Source organism: Hyperolius riggenbachi, chromosome 3 (assembly GCF_040937935.1).
Source record: "Hyperolius riggenbachi isolate aHypRig1 chromosome 3, aHypRig1.pri, whole genome shotgun sequence".
In the NCBI taxonomy this organism is placed as follows: Eukaryota; Metazoa; Chordata; class Amphibia; order Anura; family Hyperoliidae; genus Hyperolius; species Hyperolius riggenbachi.
Window position 1 is genome coordinate 83026891 of NC_090648.1, and position 21313 is coordinate 83048203.

The 21313-nt window shown below is 46.9% G+C and overlaps 23 non-coding genes across 23 annotated transcripts; all 23 read right to left on the reverse strand.

Moving 5' to 3' along the window:
• Positions 1–1569: 1569 nt before the first annotated feature.
• Positions 1570–1641, reverse strand: TRNAH-GUG (transfer RNA histidin (anticodon GUG)). Its single transcript has one exon. It is a non-coding gene; the product is annotated as a tRNA-His (tRNA).
• Positions 1642–1649: 8 nt separating this feature from the next.
• TRNAR-ACG (transfer RNA arginine (anticodon ACG)) lies at positions 1650–1722 on the reverse strand. Its single transcript has one exon. It is a non-coding gene; the product is annotated as a tRNA-Arg (tRNA).
• Positions 1723–3856: 2134 nt separating this feature from the next.
• On the reverse strand, positions 3857–3929 carry TRNAR-ACG (transfer RNA arginine (anticodon ACG)). Its single transcript has one exon. It is a non-coding gene; the product is annotated as a tRNA-Arg (tRNA).
• Positions 3930–4959: 1030 nt separating this feature from the next.
• Positions 4960–5032, reverse strand: TRNAR-ACG (transfer RNA arginine (anticodon ACG)). The gene has a single exon. It is a non-coding gene; the product is annotated as a tRNA-Arg (tRNA).
• Positions 5033–8268: 3236 nt separating this feature from the next.
• Positions 8269–8349, reverse strand: TRNAR-ACG (transfer RNA arginine (anticodon ACG)). Its single transcript has one exon. It is a non-coding gene; the product is annotated as a tRNA-Arg (tRNA).
• Positions 8350–9299: 950 nt separating this feature from the next.
• On the reverse strand, positions 9300–9371 carry TRNAH-GUG (transfer RNA histidin (anticodon GUG)). The gene has a single exon. It is a non-coding gene; the product is annotated as a tRNA-His (tRNA).
• Positions 9372–9379: 8 nt separating this feature from the next.
• Positions 9380–9452, reverse strand: TRNAR-ACG (transfer RNA arginine (anticodon ACG)). The gene has a single exon. It is a non-coding gene; the product is annotated as a tRNA-Arg (tRNA).
• Positions 9453–10402: 950 nt separating this feature from the next.
• TRNAH-GUG (transfer RNA histidin (anticodon GUG)) lies at positions 10403–10474 on the reverse strand. The gene has a single exon. It is a non-coding gene; the product is annotated as a tRNA-His (tRNA).
• Positions 10475–10482: 8 nt separating this feature from the next.
• TRNAR-ACG (transfer RNA arginine (anticodon ACG)) lies at positions 10483–10555 on the reverse strand. The gene has a single exon. It is a non-coding gene; the product is annotated as a tRNA-Arg (tRNA).
• Positions 10556–11582: 1027 nt separating this feature from the next.
• On the reverse strand, positions 11583–11655 carry TRNAR-ACG (transfer RNA arginine (anticodon ACG)). Its single transcript has one exon. It is a non-coding gene; the product is annotated as a tRNA-Arg (tRNA).
• Positions 11656–12605: 950 nt separating this feature from the next.
• On the reverse strand, positions 12606–12677 carry TRNAH-GUG (transfer RNA histidin (anticodon GUG)). Its single transcript has one exon. It is a non-coding gene; the product is annotated as a tRNA-His (tRNA).
• An 8-nt stretch (positions 12678–12685) lies between these two features.
• Positions 12686–12758, reverse strand: TRNAR-ACG (transfer RNA arginine (anticodon ACG)). The gene has a single exon. It is a non-coding gene; the product is annotated as a tRNA-Arg (tRNA).
• Positions 12759–13777: 1019 nt separating this feature from the next.
• On the reverse strand, positions 13778–13850 carry TRNAR-ACG (transfer RNA arginine (anticodon ACG)). Its single transcript has one exon. It is a non-coding gene; the product is annotated as a tRNA-Arg (tRNA).
• A 950-nt stretch (positions 13851–14800) lies between these two features.
• On the reverse strand, positions 14801–14872 carry TRNAH-GUG (transfer RNA histidin (anticodon GUG)). Its single transcript has one exon. It is a non-coding gene; the product is annotated as a tRNA-His (tRNA).
• An 8-nt stretch (positions 14873–14880) lies between these two features.
• On the reverse strand, positions 14881–14953 carry TRNAR-ACG (transfer RNA arginine (anticodon ACG)). The gene has a single exon. It is a non-coding gene; the product is annotated as a tRNA-Arg (tRNA).
• Positions 14954–15983: 1030 nt separating this feature from the next.
• TRNAR-ACG (transfer RNA arginine (anticodon ACG)) lies at positions 15984–16056 on the reverse strand. Its single transcript has one exon. It is a non-coding gene; the product is annotated as a tRNA-Arg (tRNA).
• A 1017-nt stretch (positions 16057–17073) lies between these two features.
• On the reverse strand, positions 17074–17146 carry TRNAR-ACG (transfer RNA arginine (anticodon ACG)). The gene has a single exon. It is a non-coding gene; the product is annotated as a tRNA-Arg (tRNA).
• A 950-nt stretch (positions 17147–18096) lies between these two features.
• TRNAH-GUG (transfer RNA histidin (anticodon GUG)) lies at positions 18097–18168 on the reverse strand. The gene has a single exon. It is a non-coding gene; the product is annotated as a tRNA-His (tRNA).
• An 8-nt stretch (positions 18169–18176) lies between these two features.
• TRNAR-ACG (transfer RNA arginine (anticodon ACG)) lies at positions 18177–18249 on the reverse strand. Its single transcript has one exon. It is a non-coding gene; the product is annotated as a tRNA-Arg (tRNA).
• Positions 18250–19199: 950 nt separating this feature from the next.
• TRNAH-GUG (transfer RNA histidin (anticodon GUG)) lies at positions 19200–19271 on the reverse strand. The gene has a single exon. It is a non-coding gene; the product is annotated as a tRNA-His (tRNA).
• An 8-nt stretch (positions 19272–19279) lies between these two features.
• On the reverse strand, positions 19280–19352 carry TRNAR-ACG (transfer RNA arginine (anticodon ACG)). Its single transcript has one exon. It is a non-coding gene; the product is annotated as a tRNA-Arg (tRNA).
• Positions 19353–20300: 948 nt separating this feature from the next.
• On the reverse strand, positions 20301–20372 carry TRNAH-GUG (transfer RNA histidin (anticodon GUG)). The gene has a single exon. It is a non-coding gene; the product is annotated as a tRNA-His (tRNA).
• An 8-nt stretch (positions 20373–20380) lies between these two features.
• Positions 20381–20453, reverse strand: TRNAR-ACG (transfer RNA arginine (anticodon ACG)). Its single transcript has one exon. It is a non-coding gene; the product is annotated as a tRNA-Arg (tRNA).
• Between the last annotated feature and the right edge of the window lie 860 nt (positions 20454–21313).

The window sequence follows — 21313 nt, forward strand, 5'->3', positions numbered from 1 at the left end:
CTCCTTCTAGGAACAAAATCCTGAAAGCATTATCTCTGCATGATTGATCAGGGTCTGCTGTTAAAGTTGTCTGTGCAGAACAATGTCAAAGCAGAGTTGTCCTTTAAGCATTGCTAGCAGCCATCAGAAGTATGGGCGCCAAGGTGAATTGATGCTCAAGTGCTCTGTGTAATAGGTCTTTTTCTTGCGCAGGTTTCTTGGGAAAGGCAAGTGGTGAAAGTTGACCTAGGCTTAGCAAGGGACTGGCAACTGGTGAGGCCAAGATGTCATGTGAGGATGGTGTTTGTGAAGATGTTTGAAGATGCTACAAAGGTCCATAGCAGAGAAAGTTTTCTCTCGGCGAAAGGCAAAATGTTGTAGTGAAGAAGTGAAGCAAGCAGAGCCTAAGGTTCCTGAATGCTTTAGAAAGTCAGTAGATTGGTTGCAAGCTGAAGAAAAAGTCGCAGAGGAAGAAAGTAAAGAGCCTGCCGTGACCCGGATTCAAACCAGGGTTGCTGCGGCCACAACGCAGAGTACTAACCACTATACGATCACGGCATGTTTCCTGAGCCAAGTGGGAATCGAACCTACAATCTTCTGATCCGCAGTCAGGCGTGTTATCCATTGCGCCACTGGGGATTGCTGCTGACATATGCATAGCACGTTTTCCTTGCGGCCACAAGGAAAGTGGGCCTCGTTGAAGTGCCCTATTCCACTGAACATCTTCTGTAGCGACAACTTCTTTAAGAGATAATCTCTATTAAAATGTCATGAATTTGCTGTCTCTGAGTCCAGATATTCACAATACTGTTCTAAAAGCTTGAAGAAGGTTGCAAGAGGAGTGCAGAAAGCAGCCCGCCGTAAACCGTATTCACACCAGGTTGCTTGCAGCCACAACAAAGAGTACAAGCCACAATAGGATCAGGGCACATTTTGTATGCTAGTCCTAGCGTTATTCACACATTTCTTAAGGTGATGTTGTTGCAGCTGCACCGAGTGTAGTTAGTGCCAATGGGAAAGTTGCTGGGTGTGAAGACAAGGAGTGAAGCCAAGCAGTATGGAAAGGGTCCTCTGTCTGGGCAGCTGTCTGTTGTGAGTGGGGCACGGCGGGCTAAGTTCTTCTATCTCCTTCTAGGAACAAAATCCTGAAAGCATTATCTCTGCATGATTGATCAGGGTCTGCTGTTAAAGTTGTCTGTGCAGAACAACGTCAAAGCAGAGTTGTCCTTTAAGCATTGCTAGCAGCCATCAGAAGTATGGGCGCCAAGGTGAATTGATGCTCAAGTGCTCTGTGTCATAGGTCTTTTTCTTGCGCGGGTTTCTTGGGAAAGGCAAGTGGTGAAAGTTGACCTAGGCTTAGCAAGGGACTGGCAACTGGTGAGGCCAAGATGTCATGTGAGGATGGTGTTTGTGAAGATGTTTGAAGATGCTACAAAGGTCCATAGCAGAGAAAGTTTTCTCTCGGCGAAAGGCAAAATGTTGTAGTGAAGAAGTGAAGCAAGCAGAGCCTAAGGTTCCTGAATGCTTTAGAAAGTCAGTAGATTGGTTGCAAGCTGAAGAAAAAGTCGCAGAGGAAGAAAGTAAAGAGCCTGCCATGACCCGGAGTCGAACCGGGGTTGCTGCGGCCACAACGCAGAGTACTAACCACTATACGATCACGGCATGTTTACTGAGCCAGGTAGGAGTCGAACCTACAATCTTCTGATCCGTAGTCAGACGCGTTATCCATTGCGCCACTGGCCCTGCTGCTGACATATGCATAGCACGTTTTCCTTGCGGCCACAAGGAAAGTGGGCCTCGTTGACGTGCCCTATTCCACTGAACATCTTCTGTAGCGAGAACTTCTTTGAGAGATAATCTCTATTAAAATGTCATGAATTTGCTGTCTCTGAGTCCAGATATTTACAATGCTGTTCTAAAAGCTTGAAGAAGGTTGCAAGAGGAGTGCAGAAAGCAGCCCGCCGTAAACCGTATTCACACCAGGTGGCTTGCAGCCACAACAAAGAGTACTAGCCACTATAGGATCAGGGCACATTTTGTATGCTAGTCCTAGCGTTATTCACACATTTCTTAAGGTGATGTTGTTGCAGCTGCACCGAGTGTAGTTAGTGCCAATGGGAAAGTTGCTGGGTGTGAAGACAAGGAGTGAAGCCAAGCAGTATGGAAAGGGTCCTCTGTCTGGGCAGCTGTCTGTTGTGAGTGGGGCACGGCGGGCTAAGTTCTTCTATCTCCTTCTAGGAACAAAATCCTGAAAGCATTATCTCTGCATGATTGATCAGGGTCTGCTGTTAAAGTTGTCTGTGCAGAACAATGTCAAAGCAGAGTTGTCCTTTAAGCATTGCTAGCAGCCATCAGAAGTATGGGCGCCAAGGTGAATTGATGCTCAAGTGCTCTGTGTAATAGGTCTTTTTCTTGCGCAGGTTTCTTGGGAAAGGCAAGTGGTGAAAGTTGACCTAGGCTTAGCAAGGGACTGGCAACTGGTGAGGCCAAGATGTCATGTGAGGATGGTGTTTGTGAAGATGTTTGAAGATGCTACAAAGGTCCATAGCAGAGAAAGTTTTCTCTCGGCGAAAGGCAAAATGTTGTAGTGAAGAAGTGAAGCAAGCAGAGCCTAAGGTTCCTGAATGCTTTAGAAAGTCAGTAGATTGGTTGCAAGCTGAAGAAAAAGTCGCAGAGGAAGAAAGTAAAGAGCCTGCCGTGACCCGGATTCAAACCAGGGTTGCTGCGGCCACAACGCAGAGTACTAACCACTATACGATCACGGCATGTTTCCTGAGCCAAGTGGGAATCGAACCTACAATCTTCTGATCCGCAGTCAGGCGTGTTATCCATTGCGCCACTGGGGATTGCTGCTGACATATGCATAGCACGTTTTCCTTGCGGCCACAAGGAAAGTGGGCCTCGTTGAAGTGCCCTATTCCACTGAACATCTTCTGTAGCGACAACTTCTTTAAGAGATAATCTCTATTAAAATGTCATGAATTTGCTGTCTCTGAGTCCAGATATTCACAATACTGTTCTAAAAGCTTGAAGAAGGTTGCAAGAGGAGTGCAGAAAGCAGCCCGCCGTAAACCGTATTCACACCAGGTTGCTTGCAGCCACAACAAAGAGTACAAGCCACAATAGGATCAGGGCACATTTTGTATGCTAGTCCTAGCGTTATTCACACATTTCTTAAGGTGATGTTGTTGCAGCTGCACCGAGTGTAGTTAGTGCCAATGGGAAAGTTGCTGGGTGTGAAGACAAGGAGTGAAGCCAAGCAGTATGGAAAGGGTCCTCTGTCTGGGCAGCTGTCTGTTGTGAGTGGGGCACGGCGGGCTAAGTTCTTCTATCTCCTTCTAGGAACAAAATCCTGAAAGCATTATCTCTGCATGATTGATCAGGGTCTGCTGTTAAAGTTGTCTGTGCAGAACAACGTCAAAGCAGAGTTGTCCTTTAAGCATTGCTAGCAGCCATCAGAAGTATGGGCGCCAAGGTGAATTGATGCTCAAGTGCTCTGTGTCATAGGTCTTTTTCTTGCGCGGGTTTCTTGGGAAAGGCAAGTGGTGAAAGTTGACCTAGGCTTAGCAAGGGACTGGCAACTGGTGAGGCCAAGATGTCATGTGAGGATGGTGTTTGTGAAGATGTTTGAAGATGCTACAAAGGTCCATAGCAGAGAAAGTTTTCTCTCGGCGAAAGGCAAAATGTTGTAGTAAAGAAGTGAAGCAAGCAGAGCCTAAGGTTCCTGAATGCTTCAGAAAGTCAGTAGATTGGTTGCAAGCTGAAGAAAAAGTCGCAGAGGAAGAAAGTAAAGAGCCTGCCGTGACCCGGATTCAAACCGGAGTTGCTGCAGCCACAACGCAGAGTACTAACCACTATACGATCACGGCATGTTTCCTGAGCCAGGTAGGAGTCGAACCTACAATCTTCTGATCCGTAGTCAGACGCGTTATCCATTGCGCCACTGGCCCTGCTGCTGACATATGCATAGCACGTTTTCCTTGCGGCCACAAGGAAAGTGGGCCTCGTTGACGTGCCCTATTCCACTGAACATCTTCTGTAGCGAGAACTTCTTTGAGAGATAATCTCTATTAAAATGTCATGAATTTGCTGTCTCTGAGTCCAGATATTTACAATGCTGTTCTAAAAGCTTGAAGAAGGTTGCAAGAGGAGTGCAGAAAGCAGCCCGCCGTAAACCGTATTCACACCAGGTGGCTTGCAGCCACAACAAAGAGTACTAGCCACTATAGGATCAGGGCACATTTTGTATGCTAGTCCTAGCGTTATTCACACATTTCTTAAGGTGATGTTGTTGCAGCTGCACCGAGTGTAGTTAGTGCCAATGGGAAAGTTGCTGGGTGTGAAGACAAGGAGTGAAGCCAAGCAGTATGGAAAGGGTCCTCTGTCTGGGCAGCTGTCTGTTGTGAGTGGGGCACAGCGGGCTAAGTTCTTCTATCTCCTTCTAGGAACAAAATCCTGAAAGCATTATCTCTGCATGATTGATCAGGGTCTGCTGTTAAAGTTGTCTGTGCAGAACAATGTCAAAGCAGAGTTGTCCTTTAAGCATTGCTAGCAGCCATCAGAAGTATGGGCGCCAAGGTGAATTGATGCTCAAGTGCTCTGTGTAATAGGTCTTTTTCTTGCGCGGGTTTCTTGGGAAAGGCAAGTGGTGAAAGTTGACCTAGGCTTAGCAAGGGACTGGCAACTGGTGAGGCCAAGATGTCATGTGAGGATGGTGTTTGTGAAGATGTTTGAAGATGCTACAAAGGTCCATAGCAGAGAAAGTTTTCTCTCGGCGAAAGGCAAAATGTTGTAGTGAAGAAGTGAAGCAAGCAGAGCCTAAGGTTCCTGAATGCTTTAGAAAGTCAGTAGATTGGTTGCAAGCTGAAGAAAACGTCGCAGAGGAAGAAAGTAAAGAGCCTGCCGTGACCCGGATTCGAACCGGGGTTGCTGCGGCCACAATGCAGAGTACTAACCACTGTACGATCACGGAATGTTTTCTGAGCCAGGTAGGAGTCGAACCTACAATCTTCTGATCCGTAGTCAGACGCATTATCCATTGCGCCACTGGCTCTGCTGCTGACATACGCATAGCACGTTTTCCTTGCGGCCACAAGGAAAGTGGGCCTCGTTGAAGTGCCCTATTCCACTGAACATCTTCTGTAGCGAGAACTTCTTTGAGAGATAATCTCTATTAAAATGTCATGAATTTGCTGTCTCTGAGTCCAGATATTCACAATGCTGTTCTAAAAGCTTGAAGAAGGTTGCAAGAGGAGTGCAGAAAGCAGCCCGCCGTAAACCGTATTCACACCAGGTTGCTTGCAGCCACAACAAAGAGTACTAGCCACTATAGGATCAGGGCACATTTTGTATGCTAGTCCTAGCGTTATTCACACATTTCTTAAGGTGATGTTGTTGCAGCTGCACCGAGTGTAGTTAGTGCCAATGTGAAAGTTGCTGGGTGTGAAGACAAGGAGTGAAGCCAAGCAGTATGGAAAGGGTCCTCTGTCTGGGCAGCTGTCTGTTGTGAGTGGGGCACGGCGGGCTAAGTTCTTCTATCTCCTTCTAGGAACAAAATCCTGAAAGCATTATCTCTGCATGATTGATCAGGGTCTGCTGTTAAAGTTGTCTGTGCAGAACAATGTCAAAGCAGAGTTGTCCTTTAAGCATTGCTAGCAGCCATCAGAAGTATGGGCGCCAAGGTGAATTGATGCTCAAGTGCTCTGTGTAATAGGTCTTTTTCTTGCGCGGGTTTCTTGGGAAAGGCAAGTGGTGAAAGTTGACCTAGGCTTAGCAAGGGACTGGCAACTGGTGAGGCCAAGATGTCACGTGAGGATGGTGTTTGTGAAGATGTTTGAAGATGCTACAAAGGTCCATAGCAGAGTAAGTTTTCTCTCGGCGAAAGGCAAAATGTTGTAGTGAAGAAGTGAAGCAAGCAGAGCCTAAGGTTCCTGAATGCTTTAGAAAGTCAGTAGATTGGTTGCAAGCTGAAGAAAAAGTCGCAGAGGAAGAAAGTAAAGAGCCTGCCGTGATCCGGATTCGAACCGGGGTTGCTGCGTCCACAAAGCAGAGTACTAACCACTATACGATCACGGCATGTTTCCTGAGCCAAGTGGGAATCGAACCTACAATCTTCTAATCCGCAGTCACGCGTGTTATCCATTGCGCCACTGGCCCTGCTGCTGACATATGCATAGCATGTTTTCCTTGCGGCCACAAGGAAAGTGGGCCTCGTTGAAGTGCCCTATTCCACTGAACATCTTCTGTAGCGATAACTTCTTTGAGAGATAATCTCTATTAAAATGTCATGAATTTGCTGTCTCTGAGTCCAGATATTCACAATGCTGTTCTAAAAGCTTGAAGAAGGTTGCAAGAGGAGTGCAGAAAGCAGCCCGCCGTAAACCGTATTCACACCAGGTGGCTTGCAGCCACAACAAAGAGTACTAGCCACTATAGGATCAGGGCACATTTTGTATGCTAGTCCTAGCGTTATTCACACATTTCTTAAGGTGATGTTGTTGCAGCTGCACCGAGTGTAGTTAGTGCCAATGGGAAAGTTGCTGGGTGTGAAGACAAGGAGTGAAGCCAAGCAGTATGGAAAGGGTCCTCTGTCTGGGCAGCTGTCTGTTGTGAGTGGGGCACGGTGGGCTAAGTTCTTCTATCTCCTTCTAGGAACAAAATCCTGAAAGCATTATCTCTGCATGATTGATCAGGGTCTGCTGTTAAAGTTGTCTGTGCAGAACAATGTCAAAGCAGAGTTGTCCTTTAAGCATTGCTAGCAGCCATCAGAAGTATGGGCGCCAAGGTGAATTGATGCTCAAGTGCTCTGTGTAATAGGTCTTTTTCTTGCGCGGGTTTCTTGGGAAAGGCAAGTGGTGAAAGTTGACCTAGGCTTAGCAAGGGACTGGCAACTGGTGAGGCCAAGATGTCATGTGAGGATGGTGTTTGTGAAGATGTTTGAAGATGCTACAAAGGTCCATAGCAGAGAAAGTTTTCTCTCGGCGAAAGGCAAAATGTTGTAGTGAAGAAGTGAAGCAAGCAGAGCCTAAGGTTCCTGAATGCTTTAGAAAGTCAGTAGATTGGTTGCAAGCTGAAGAAAAAGTCACAGAGGAAGAAAGTAAAGAGCCTGCCGTGACCCAGATTCGAACCGGGGTTGCTGCGGCCACAACGCAGAGTACTAACCACTATACGATCACTGCATGTTTCCTGAGCCAAGTGGGAATCGAACCTACAATCTTCTGATCCGCAGTCAGGCGTGTTATCCATTGCGCCACTGGCCCTGCTGCTGACATATGCATAGCACGTTTTCCTTGTGGCCACAAGGAAAGTGGGCCTCGTTGAAGTGCCCTATTCCACTGAACATCTTCTGTAGCGAGAACTTCTTTGAGAGATAATCTCTATTAAAATGTCATGAATTTGCTGTCTCTGAGTCCAGATATTCACAATGCTGTTCTAAAAGCTTGAAGAAGGTTGCAAGAGGAGTGCAGAAAGCAGCCCGCCGTAAACCGTATTCACACCAGGTGGCTTGCAGCCACAACAAAGAGTACTAGCCACTATAGGATCAGGGCACATTTTGTATGCTAGTCCTAGCGTTATTCACACATTTCTTAAGGTGATGTTGTTGCAGCTGCACCGAGTGTAGTTAGTGCCAATGGAAAAGTTGCTGGGTGTGAAGACAAGGAGTGAAGCCAAGCAGTATGGAAAGGGTCCTCTGTCTGGGCAGCTGTCTGTTGTGAGTGGGGCACGGTGGGCTAAGTTCTTCTATCTCCTACTAGGAACAAAATCCTGAAAGCATCATCTCTGCATGATTGATCAGGGTCTGCTGTTAAAGTTGTCTGTGCAGAACAATGTCAAAGCAGAGTTGTCCTTTAAGCATTGCTAGCAGCCATCAGAAGTATGGACGCCAAGGTGAATTGATGCTCAAGTGCTCTGTGTAATAGGTCTTTTTCTTGCGCGGGTTTCTTGGGAAAGGCAAGTGGTGAAAGTTGACCTAGGCTTAGCAAGGGACTGGCAACTGGTGAGGCCAAGATGTCATGTGAGGATGGTGTTTGTGAAGATGTTTGAAGATGCTACAAAGGTCCATAGCAGAGAAAGTTTTCTCTCGGCGAAAGGCAAAATGTTGTAGTGAAGAAGTGAAGCAAGCAGAGCCTAAGGTTCCTGAATGCTTTAGAAAGTCAGTAGATTGGTTGCAAGCTGAAGAAAAAGTCGCAGAGGAAGAAAGTAAAGAGCCTGCCGTGACCCAGATTCGAACCGGGGTTGCTGCGGCCACAACGCAGAGTACTAACCACTATACGATCACGGCATGTTTCCTGAGCCAGGTAGGAGTCGAACCTACAATCTTCTGTAGTTCTGATCCGTAGTCAGACGCGTTATCCATTGCGCCACTGGCCCTGCTGCTGTCATATGCATAGCACGTTTTCCTTGCGGCCACAAGGAAAGTGGGCCTTGTTGACGTGCCCTATTCCACTGAACATCTTCTGTAGCGAGAACTTCTTTGAGAGATAATCTCTATTAAAATGTCATGAATTTGCTGTCTCTGAGTCCAGATATTCACAATGCTGTTCTAAAAGCTTGAAGAAGGTTGCAAGAGGAGTGCAGAAAGCAGCCCGCCGTAAACCGTATTCACACCAGGTGGCTTGCAGCCACAACAAAGAGTACTAGCCACTATAGGATCAGGGCACATTTTGTATGCTAGTCCTAGCGTTATTCACACATTTCTTAAGGTGATGTTGTTGCAGCTGCACCGAGTGTAGTTAGTGCCAATGGGAAAGTTGCTGGGTGTGAAGACAAGGAGTGAAGCCAAGCAGTATGGAAAGGGTCCTCTGTCTGGGCAGCTGTCTGTTGTGAGTGGGGCACGGTGGGCTAAGTTCTTCTATCTCCTACTAGGAACAAAATCCTGAAAGCATCATCTCTGCATGATTGATCAGGGTCTGCTGTTAAAGTTGTCTGTGCAGAACAATGTCAAAGCAGAGTTGTCCTTTAAGCATTGCTAGCAGCCATCAGAAGTATGGGCACCAAGGTGAATTGATGCTCAAGTGCTCTGTGTAATAGGTCTTTTTCTTGCGCGGGTTTCTTGGGAAAGGCAAGTGGTGAAAGTTGACCTAGGCTTAGCAAGGGACTGGCAACTGGTGAGGCCAAGATGTCATGTGAGGATGGTGTTTGTGAAGATGTTTGAAGATGCTACAAAGGTCCATAGCAGAGAAAGTTTTCTCTCGGCGAAAGGCAAAATGTTGTAGTGAAGAAAGAAAGCAAGCAGAGCCTAAGGTTCCTGAATGCTTTAGAAAGTCAGTAGATTGGTTGCAAGCTGAAGAAAAAGTCGCAGAGGAAGAAAGTAAAGAGCCTGCCGTGACCCGGATTCGAACCGGGGTTGCTGCGGCCACAACGCAGAGTACTAACCACTATACGATCACGGCATGTTTCCTGAGCCAGGTAGGAGTCGAACCTACAATCTTCTGATCCGTAGTCAGATGCGTTATCCATTGCGCCACTGGCTCTGCTGCTGACATATGCATAGCACGTTTTCCTTGCGGCCACAAGGAAAGTGGGCCTCGTTGAAGTGCCCTATTCCACTGAACATCTTCTGTAGCGAGAACTTCTTTGAGAGATAATCTCTATTAAAATGTCATGAATTTGCTGTCTCTGAGTCCAGATATTCACAATGCTGTTCTAAAAGCTTGAAGAAGGTTGCAAGAGGAGTGCAGAAAGCAGCCCGCCGTAAACCGTATTCACACCAGGTGGCTTGCAGCCACAACAAAGAGTACTAGCCACTATAGGATCAGGGCACATTTTGTATGCTAGTCCTAGCGTTATTCACACATTTCTTAAGGTGATGTTGTTGCAGCTGCACCGAGTGTAGTTAGTGCCAATGGGAAAGTTGCTGGGTGTGAAGACAAGGAGTGAAGCCAAGCAGTATGGAAAGGGTCCTCTGTCTGGGCAGCTGTCTGTTGTGAGTGGGGCACGGCGGGCTAAGTTCTTCTATCTCCTTCTAGGAACAAAATCCTGAAAGCATTATCTCTGCATGATTGATCAGGGTCTGCTGTTAAAGTTGTCTGTGCAGAACAATGTCAAAGCAGAGTTGTCCTTTAAGCATTGCTAGCAGCCATCAGAAGTATGGGCGCCAAGGTGAATTGATGCTCAAGTGCTCTGTGTAATAGGTCTTTTTCTTGCGCGGGTTTCTTGGGAAAGGCAAGTGGTGAAAGTTGACCTAGGCTTAGCAAGGGACTGGCAACTGGTGAGGCCAAGATGTCATGTGAGGATGGTGTTTGTGAAGATGTTTGAAGATGCTACAAAGGTCCATAGCAGAGAAAGTTTTCTCTCGGCGAAAGGCAAAATGTTGTAGTGAAGAAGTGAAGCAAGCAGAGCCTAAGGTTCCTGAATGCTTTAGAAAGTCAGTAGATTGGTTGCAAGCTGAAGAAAAAGTCGCAGAGGAAGAAAGTAAAGAGCCTGCCGTGACCCGGATTCGAACCGGGGTTGCTGCGGCCACAACGCAGAGTACTAACCACTATACGATCACAGCATGTTTCCTGAGCCAGGTAGGAGTCGAACCTACAATCTTCTGATCCGTGGTCAGACGCGTTATCCATTGCGCCACTGGCCCTGCTGCTGACATATGCATAGCACGTTTTCCTTGCGGCCAAAAGGAAAGTGGCCTCGTTGAAGTGCCCTATTCCACTGAACATCTTCTGTAGCGAGAACTTCTTTGAGAGATAATCTCTATTAAAATGTCATGAATTTGCTGTCTCTGAGTCCAGATATTCACAATGCTGTTCTAAAAGGTTGAAGAAGGTTGCAAGAGGAGTGCAGAAAGCAGCCCGCCGTAAACCGTATTCACACCAGGTTGCTTGCAGCCACAACAGAGTACTAGCCACTATAGGATCAGGGCACATTTTGTATGCTAGTCCTAGCGTTATTCACACATTTCTTAAGGTGATGTTGTTGCAGCTGCACCGAGTGTAGTTAGTGCCAATGGGAAAGTTGCTGGGTGTGAAGACAAGGAGTGAAGCCAAGCAGTATGGAAAGGGTCCTCTGTCTGGGCAGCTGTCTGTTGTGAGTGGGGCACGGCGGGCTAAGTTCTTCTATCTCCTTCTAGGAACAAAATCCTGAAAGCATTATCTCTGCATGATTGATCAGGGTCTGCTGTTAAAGTTTTCTGTGCAGAACAATGTCAAAGCAGAGTTGTCCTTTAAGCATTGCTAGCAGCCATCAGAAGTATGGGCGCCAAGGTGAATTGATGCTCAAGTGCTCTGTGTAATAGGTCTTTTTCTTGCGCGGGTTTCTTGGGAAAGGCAAGTGGTGAAAGTTGACCTAGGCTTAGCAAGAGACTGGCAACTGGTGAGGCCAAGATGTCATGTGAGGATGGTATTTGTGAAGATGTTTGAAGATGCTACAAAGGTCCATAGCAGAGAAAGTTTTCTCTCGGCGAAAGGCAAAATGTTGTAGTGAAGAAGTGAAGCAAGCAGAGCCTAAGGTTCCTGAATGCTTTAGAAAGTCAGTAGATTGGTTGCAAGCTAAAGAAAAAGTCGCAGAGGAAGAAAGTAAAGAGCCTGCTGTGACCCGGATTCGAACCGGGGTTGCTGCAGCCACAACGCAGAGTACTAACCACTATACGATCACGGCATGTTTCCTGAGCCAGGTAGGAGTCGAACCTACAATCTTCTGATCCGTAGTCAGACGCGTTATCCATTGCGCCACTGGCCCTGCTGCTGACATATGCATAGCACGTTTTCCTTGCGGCCACAAGGAAAGTGGGCCTCGTTGAAGTGCCCTATTCCACTGAACATCTTCTGTAGCGAGAACTTCTTTGAGAGATAATCTCTATTAAAATGTCATGAATTTGCTGTCTCTGAGTCCAGATATTCACAATGCTGTTCTAAAAGCTTGAAGAAGGTTGCAAGATGAGTGCAGAAAGCAGCCCGCCGTAAACCGTATTCACACCAGGTTGCTTGCAGCCACAACAAAGAGTACTAGCCACTATAGGATCAGGGCACATTTTGTATGCTAGTCCTAGGGTTATTCACACATTTCTTAAGGTGATGTTGTTGCAGCTGCACCGAGTGTAGTTAGTGCCAATGGGAAAGTTGCTGGGTGTGAAGACAAGGAGTGAAGCCAAGCAGTATGGAAAGGGTCCTCTGTCTGGGCAGCTGTCTGTTGTGAGTGGGGCACGGCGGGCTAAGTTTTTCTATCTCCTTCTAGGAACAAAATCCTGAAAGCATTATCTCTGCATGATTGATCAGGGTCTGCTGTTAAAGTTGTCTGTGCAGAACAATGTCAAAGCAGAGTTGTCCTTTAAGCATTGCTAGCAGCCATCAGAAGTATGGGTGCCAAGGTGAATTGATGCTCAAGTGCTCTGTGTAATAGGTCTTTTTCTTGCGCGGGTTTCTTGGGAAAGGCAAGTGGTGAAAGTTGACCTAGGCTTAGCAAGAGACTGGCAACTGGTGAGGCCAAGATGTCATGTGAGGATGGTATTTGTGAAGATGTTTGAAGATGCTACAAAGGTCCATAGCAGAGAAAGTTTTCTCTCGGCGAAAGGCAAAATGTTGTAGTGAAGAAGTGAAGCAAGCAGAGCCTAAGGTTCCTGAATGCTTTAGAAAGTCAGTAGATTGGTTGCAAGCTGAAGAAAAAGTCGCAGAGGAAGAAAGTAAAGAGCCTGCCGTGACCCGGATTCGAACCGGGGTTGCTGCAGCCACAACGCAGAGTACTAACCACTATACGATCACGGCATGTTTCCTGAGCCAGGTAGGAGTCGAACCTACAATCTTCTGATCCGTAGTCAGACGCGTTATCCATTGCGCCACTGGCCCTGCTGCTGACATATGCATAGCACGTTTTCCTTGCGGCCACAAGGAAAGTGGGCCTCGTTGAAGTGCCCTATTCCACTGAACATCTTCTGTAGCGAGAACTTCTTTGAGAGATAATCTCTATTAAAATGTCATGAATTTGCTGTCTCTGAGTCCAGATATTCACAATGCTGTTCTAAAAGCTTGAAGAAGGTTGCAAGAGGAGTGCAGAAAGCAGCCCGCCGTAAACCGTATTCACACCAGGTTGCTTGCAGCCACAACAAAGAGTACTAGCCACTATAGGATCAGGGCACATTTTGTATGCTAGTCCTAGCGTTATTCACACATTTCTTAAGGTGATGTTGTTGCAGCTGCACCGAGTGTAGTTAGTGCCAATGGGAAAGTTGCTGGGTGTGAAGACAAGGAGTGAAGCCAAGCAGTATGGAAAGGGTCCTCTGTCTGGGCAGCTGTCTGTTGTGAGTGGGGCACGGCGGGCTAAGTTCTTCTATCTCCTTCTAGGAACAAAATCCTGAAAGCATTATCTCTGCATGATTGATCAGGGTCTGCTGTTAAAGTTGTCTGTGCAGAGCAATGTCAAAGCAGAGTTGTCCTTTAAGCATTGCTAGCAGCCATCAGAAGTATGGGCGCCAAGGTGAATTGATGCTCAAGTGCTCTGTGTAATAGGTCTTTTTCTTGCGCGGGTTTCTTGGGAAAGGCAAGTGGTGAAAGTTGACCTAGGCTTAGCAAGAGACTGGCAACTGGTGAGGCCAAAATGTCATGTGAGGATGGTATTTGTGAAGATGTTTGAAGATGCTACAAAGGTCCATAGCAGAGAAAGTTTTCTCTCGGCGAAAGGCAAAATGTTGTAGTGAAGAAGTGAAGCAAGCAGAGCCTAAGGTTCCTGAATGCTTTAGAAAGTCAGTAGATTGGTTGCAAGCTAAAGAAAAAGTCGCAGAGGAAGAAAGTAAAGAGCCTGCCGTGAACCGGAGTTGCTGCGGCCACAACGCAGAGTACTAACCACTATACGATCACGGCAAGTTACCTGAGCCAGGTAGGAGTCGAACCTACAATCTTCTGATCCGTAGTCAGACGCGTTATGCATTGCGCCACTGGCCCTGCTGCTGACATATGCATAGCACGTTTTCCTTGCGGCCACAAGGAAAGTGGGCCTCGTTGAAGTGCCCTATTCCACTGAACATCTTCTGTAGCGATAACTTCTTTGAGAGATAATCTCTATTAAAATGTCATGAATTTGCTGTCTCTGAGTCCAGATATTCACAATGCTGTTCTAAAAGCTTGAAGAAGGTTGCAAGAGGAGTGCAGAAAGCAGCCCGCCGTAAACCGTATTCACACCAGGTTGCTTGCAGCCACAACAAAGAGTACTAGCCACTATAGGATCAGGGCACATTTTGTATGCTAGTCCTAGCGTTATTCACACATTTCTTAAGGTGATGTTGTTGCAGCTGCACCGAGTGTAGTTAGTGCCAATGGGAAAGTTGCTGGGTGTGAAGACAAGGAGTGAAGCCGAGCAGTATGGAAAGGGTCCTCTGTCTGGGCAGCTGTCTGTTGTGAGTGGGGAACGGCAGGCTAAGTTCTTCTATCTCCTTCTAGGAACAAAATCCTGAAAGCATTATCTCTGCATGATTGATCAGGGTCTGCTGTTAAAGTTGTCTGTGCAGAACAATGTCAAAGCAGAGTTGTCCTTTAAGCATTGCTAGCAGCCATCAGAAGTATGGGCGCCAAGGTGAATTGATGCTCAAGTGCTCTGTGTAATAGGTCTTTTTCTTGCGCGGGTTTCTTGGGAAAGGCAAGTGGTGAAAGTTGACCTAGGCTTAGCAAGAGACTGGCAACTGGTGAGGCCAAGATGTCATGTGAGGATGGTATTTGTGAAGATGTTTGAAGATGCTACAAAGGTCCATAGCAGAGAAAGTTTTCTCTCGGCGAAAGGCAAAATGTTGTAGTGAAGAAGTGAAGCAAGCAGAGCCTAAGGTTCCTGAATGCTTTAGAAAGTCAGTAGATTGGTTGCAAGCTGAAAAAAAAGTCACAGAGGAAGAAAGTAAAGAGCCTGCCGTGACCCGGATTCGAACCGGGGTTGCTGCGGCCACAACGCAGAGTACTAACCACTATACGATCACGGCATGTTTCCTGAGCCAGGTAGGAGTCGAACCTACAATCTTCTGATCCGTAGTCAGACGCGTTATGCATTGCGCCACTGGCCCTGCTGCTGACATATGCATAGCACGTTTTCCTTGCGGCCACAAGGAAAGTGGGCCTCGTTGAAGTGCCCTATTCCACTGAACATCTTCTGTAGCGAGAACTTCTTTGAGAGATAATCTCTATTAAAATGTCATGAATTTGCTGTCTCTGAGTCCAGATATTCACAATGCTGTTCTAAAAGCTTGAAGAAGGTTGCAAGAGGAGTGCAGAAAGCAGCCCGCCGTAAACCGTATTCACACCAGGTTGCTTGCAGCCACAACAAAGAGTACTAGCCACTATAGGATCAGGGCACATTTTGTATGCTAGTCCTAGCGTTATTCACACATTTCTTAAGGTGATGTTGTTGCAGCTGCACCGAGTGTAGTTAGTGCCAATGGGAAAGTTGCTGGGTGTGAAGACAAGGAGTGAAGCCAAGCAGTATGGAAAGGGTCCTCTGTCTGGGCAGCTGTCTGTTGTGAGTGGGGCACGGCGGGCTAAGTTCTTCTATCTCCTTCTAGGAACAAAATCCTGAAAGCATTATCTCTGCATGATTGATCAGGGTCTGCTGTTAAAGTTGTCTGTGCAGAACAATGTCAAAGCAGAGTTGTCCTTTAAGCATTGCTAGCAGCCATCAGAAGTATGGGCGCCAAGGTGAATTGATGCTCAAGTGCTCTGTGTAATAGGTCTTTTTCTTGCGCGAGTTTCTTGGGAAAGGCAAGTGGTGAAAGTTGACCTAGGCTTAGCAAGAGACTGGCAACTGGTGAGGCCAAGATGTCATGTGAGGATGGTATTTGTGAAGATGTTTGAAGATGCTACAAAGGTCCATAGCAGAGAAAGTTTTCTCTTGGCGAAAGGCAAAATGTTGTAGTGAAGAAGTGAAGCAAGCAGAGCCTAAGGTTCCTGAATGCTTTAGAAAGTCAGTAGATTGGTTGCAAGCTGAAGAAAAAGTCGCAGAGGAAGAAAGTAAAGAGCCTGCAGTGACCCGGATTCGAACCGGGGTTGCTGCGGCCACAACGCAGAGTACTAACCACTATACGATCACGGCATGTTTCCTGAGCCAGGTAGGAGTCGAACCTACAATCTTCTGATCCGTGGTCAGACGCGTTATCCATTGCGCCACTGGCCCTGCTGCTGACATATGCATAGCACGTTTTCCTTGCGGCCAAAAGGAAAGTGGGCCTCGTTGAAGTGCCCTATTCCACTGAACATCTTCTGTAGCGAGAACTTCTTTGAGAGATAATCTCTATTAAAATGTCATGAATTTGCTGTCTCTGAGTCCAGATATTCACAATGCTGTTCTAAAAGGTTGAAGAAGGTTGCAAGAGGAGTGCAGAAAGCAGCCCGCCGTAAACCGTATTCACACCAGGTTGCTTGCAGCCACAACAGAGTACTAGCCACTATAGGATCAGGGCACATTTTGTATGCTAGTCCTAGCGTTATTCACACATTTCTTAAGGTGATGTTGTTGCAGCTGCACCGAGTGTAGTTAGTGCCAATGGGAAAGTTGCTGGGTGTGAAGACAAGGAGTGAAGCCAAGCAGTATGGAAAGGGTCCTCTGTCTGGGCAGCTGTCTGTTGTGAGTGGGGCACGGCGGGCTAAGTTCTTCTATCTCCTTCTAGGAACAAAATCCTGAAAGCATTATCTCTGCATGATTGATCAGGGTCTGCTGTTAAAGTTGTCTGTGCAGAGCAATGTCAAAGCAGAGTTGTCCTTTAAGCATTGCTAGCAGCCATCAGAAGTATGGGCGCCAAGGTGAATTGATGCTCAAGTGCTCTGTGTAATAGGTCTTTTTCTTGCGCGGGTTTCTTGGGAAAGGCAAGTGGTGAAAGTTGACCTAGGCTTAGCAAGAGACTGGCAACTGGTGAGGCCAAAATGTCATGTGAGGATGGTATTTGTGAAGATGTTTGAAGATGCTACAAAGGTCCATAGCAGAGAAAGTTTTCTCTCGGCGAAAGGCAAAATGTTGTAGTGAAGAAGTGAAGCAAGCAGAGCCTAAGGTTCCTGAATGCTTTAGAAAGTCAGTAGATTGGTTGCAAGCTAAAGAAAAAGTCGCAGAGGAAGAAAGTAAAGAGCCTGCCGTGAACCGGAGTTGCTGCGGCCACAACGCAGAGTACTAACCACTATACGATCACGGCAAGTTACCTGAGCCAGGTAGGAGTCGAACCTACAATCTTCCGATCCGTAGTCAGACGCGTTATCCATTGCGCCACTGGCCCTGCTGCTGACATATGCATAGCACGTTTTCCTTGCGGCCACAAGGAAAGTGGGCCTCGTTGAAGTGCCCTATTCCACTGAACATCTTCTGTAGCGAGAACTTCTTTGAGAGATAATCTCTATTAAAATGTCATGAATTTGCTGTCTCTGAGTCCAGATATTCACAATGCTGTTCTAAAAGCTTGAAGAAGGTTGCAAGAGGAGTGCAGAAAGCAGCCCGCCGTAAACCGTATTCACACCAGGTTGCTTGCAGCCACAACAAAGAGTACTAGCCACTATAGGATCAGGGCACATTTTGTATGCTAGTCCTAGCGTTATTCACACATTTCTTAAGGTGATGTTGTTGCAGCTGCACCGAGTGTAGTTAGTGCCAATGGGAAAGTTGCTGGGTGTGAAGACAAGGAGTGAAGCCAAGCAGTATGGAAAGGGTCCTCTGTCTGGGCAGCTGTCTGTTGTGAGTGGGGCACGGCGGGCTAAGTTCTTCTATCTCCTTCTAGGAACAAAATCCTGAAAGCATTATCTCTGCATGATTGATCAGGGTCTGCTGTTAAAGTTGTCTGTGCAGAACAATGTCAAAGCAGAGTTGTCCTTTAAGCATTGCTAGCAGCCATCAGAAGTATGGGCGCCAAGGTGAATTGATGCTCAAGTGCTCTGTGTAATAGGTCTTTTTCTTGCGCAGGTTTCTTGGGAAAGGCAAGTGGTGAAAGTTGACCTAGGCTTAGCAAGGGACTGGCAACTGGTGAGGCCAAGATGTCATGTGAGGATGGTGTTTGTGAAGATGTTTGAAGATGCTACAAAGGTCCATAGCAGAGAAAGTTTTCTCTCGGCGAAAGGCAAAATGTTGTAGTGAAGAAGTGAAGCAAGCAGAGCCTAAGGTTCCTGAATGCTTTAGAAAGTCAGTAGATTGGTTGCAAGCTGAAGAAAAAGTCACAGAGGAAGAAAGTAAAGAGCCTGCCGTGACCCGGATTCGAACCGGGGTTGCTGCGGCCACAACGCAGAGTACTAACCACTATACGATCACGGCATGTTTCCTGAGCCAGGTAGGAGTCGAACCTACAATCTTCTGATCCGTAGTCAGACGCGTTATGCATTGCGCCACTGGCCCTGCTGCTGACATATGCATAGCACGTTTTCCTTGCGGCCACAAGGAAAGTGGGCCTCGTTGAAGTGCCCTATTCCACTGAACATCTTCTGTAGCGATAACTTCTTTGAGAGATAATCTCTATTAAAATGTCATGAATTTGCTGTCTCTGAGTCCAGATATTCACAATGCTGTTCTAAAAGCTTGAAGAAGGTTGCAAGAGGAGTGCAGAAAGCAGCCCGCCGTAAACCGTATTCACACCAGGTTGCTTGCAGCCACAACAAAGAGTACTAGCCACTATAGGATCAGGGCACATTTTGTATGCTAGTCCTAGCGTTATTCACACATTTCTTAAGGTGATGTTGTTGCCGCTGCACCGAGTGTAGTTAGTGCCAATGGGAAAGTTGCTGGGTGTGAAGACAAGGAGTGAAGCCAAGCAGTATGGAAAGGGTCCTCTGTCTGGGCAGCTGTCTGTTGTGAGTGGGGCACGGCGGGCTAAGTTCTTCTATCTCCTTCTAGGAACAAAATCCTGAAAGCATTATCTCTGCATGATTGATCAGGGTCTGCTGTTAAAGTTGTCTGTGCAGAACAATGTCAAAGCAGAGTTGTCCTTTAAGCATTGCTAGCAGCCATCAGAAGTATGGGCGCCAAGGTGAATTGATGCTCAAGTGCTCTGTGTAATAGGTCTTTTTCTTGCGCGAGTTTCTTGGGAAAGGCAAGTGGTGAAAGTTGACCTAGGCTTAGCAAGAGACTGGCAACTGGTGAGGCCAAGATGTCATGTGAGGATGGTATTTGTGAAGATGTTTGAAGATGCTACAAAGGTCCATAGCAGAGAAAGTTTTCTCTCGGCGAAAGGCAAAATGTTGTAGTGAAGAAGTGAAGCAAGCAGAGCCTAAGGTTCCTGAATGCTTTAGAAAGTCAGTAGATTGGTTGCAAGCTGAAGAAAAAGTCGCAGAGGAAGAAAGTAAAGAGCCTGCCGTGACCCGGATTCGAACCGGGGTTGCTGCGGCCACAACGCAGGGTACTAACCACTATACGATCACGGCATGTTTCCTGAGCCAGGTAGGAGTCGAACCTACAATCTTCTGATCCGTGGTCAGACGCGTTATCCATTGCGCCACTGGCCCTGCTGCTGACATATGCATAGCACGTTTTCCTTGCGGCCAAAAGGAAAGTGGGCCTCGTTGAAGTGCCCTATTCCACTGAACATCTTCTGTAGCGAGAACTTCTTTGAGAGATAATCTCTATTAAAATGTCATGAATTTGCTGTCTCTGAGTCCAGATATTCACAATGCTGTTCTAAAAGGTTGAAGAAGGTTGCAAGAGGAGTGCAGAAAGCAGCCCGCCGTAAACCGTATTCACACCAGGTTGCTTGCAGCCACAACAGAGTACTAGCCACTATAGGATCAGGGCACATTTTGTATGCTAGTCCTAGCGTTATTCACACATTTCTTAAGGTGATGTTGTTGCAGCTGCACCGAGTGTAGTTAGTGCCAATGGGAAAGTTGCTGGGTGTGAAGACAAGGAGTGAAGCCAAGCAGTATGGAAAGGGTCCTCTGTCTGGGCAGCTGTCTGTTGTGAGTGGGGCACGGCGGGCTAAGTTCTTCTATCTCCTTCTAGGAACAAAATCCTGAAAGCATTATCTCTGCATGATTGATCAGGGTCTGCTGTTAAAGTTGTCTGTGCAGAACAATGTCAAAGCAGAGTTGTCCTTTAAGCATTGCTAGCAGCCATCAGAAGTATGGGCGCCAAGGTGAATTGATGCTCAAGTGCTCTGTGTAATAGGTCTTTTTCTTGCGCAGGTTTCTTGGGAAAGGCAAGTGGTGAAAGTTGACCTAGGCTTAGCAAGGGACTGGCAACTGGTGAGGCCAAGATGTCATGTGAGGATGGTGTTTGTGAAGATGTTTGAAGATGCTACAAAGGTCCATAGCAGAGAAAGTTTTCTCTCGGCGAAAGGCAAAATGTTGTAGTGAAGAAGTGAAGCAAGCAGAGCCTAAGGTTCCTGAATGCTTTAGAAAGTCAGTAGATTGGTTGCAAGCTGAAGAAAAAGTCACAGAGGAAGAAAGTAAAGAGCCTGCCGTGACCCGGATTCGAACCGGGGTTGCTGCGGCCACAACGCAGAGTACTAACCACTATACGATCACGGCATGTTTCCTGAGCCAGGTAGGAGTCGAACCTACAATCTTCTGATCCGTAGTCAGACGCGTTATGCATTGCGCCACTGGCCCTGCTGCTGACATATGCATAGCACGTTTTCCTTGCGGCCACAAGGAAAGTGGGCCTCGTTGAAGTGCCCTATTCCACTGAACATCTTCTGTAGCGATAACTTCTTTGAGAGATAATCTCTATTAAAATGTCATGAATTTGCTGTCTCTGAGTCCAGATATTCACAATGCTGTTCTAAAAGCTTGAAGAAGGTTGCAAGAGGAGTGCAGAAAGCAGCCCGCCGTAAACCGTATTCACACCAGGTTGCTTGCAGCCACAACAAAGAGTACTAGCCACTATAGGATCAGGGCACATTTTGTATGCTAGTCCTAGCGTTATTCACACATTTCTTAAGGTGATGTTGTTGCAGCTGCACCGAGTGTAGTTAGTGCCAATGGGAAAGTTGCTGGGTGTGAAGACAAGGAGTGAAGCCAAGCAGTATGGAAAGGGTCCTCTGTCTGGGCAGCTGTCTGTTGTGAGTGGGGCACGGCGGGCTAAGTTCTTCTATCTCCTTCTAGGAACAAAATCCTGAAAGCATTATCTCTGCATGATTGATCAGGGTCTGCTGTTAAAGTTGTCTGTGCAGAACAATGTCAAAGCAGAGTTGTCCTTTAAGCATTGCTAGCAGCCATCAGAAGTATGGGCGCCAAGGTGAATTGATGCTCAAGTGCTCTGTGTAATAGGTCTTTTTCTTGCGCAGGTTTCTTGGGAAAGGCAAGTGGTGAAAGTTGACCTAGGCTTAGCAAGGGACTGGCAACTGGTGAGGCCAAGATGTCATGTGAGGATGGTGTTTGTGAAGATGTTTGAAGATGCTACAAAGGTCCATAGCAGAGAAAGTTTTCTCTCGGCGAAAGGCAAAATGTTGTAGTGAAGAAGTGAAGCA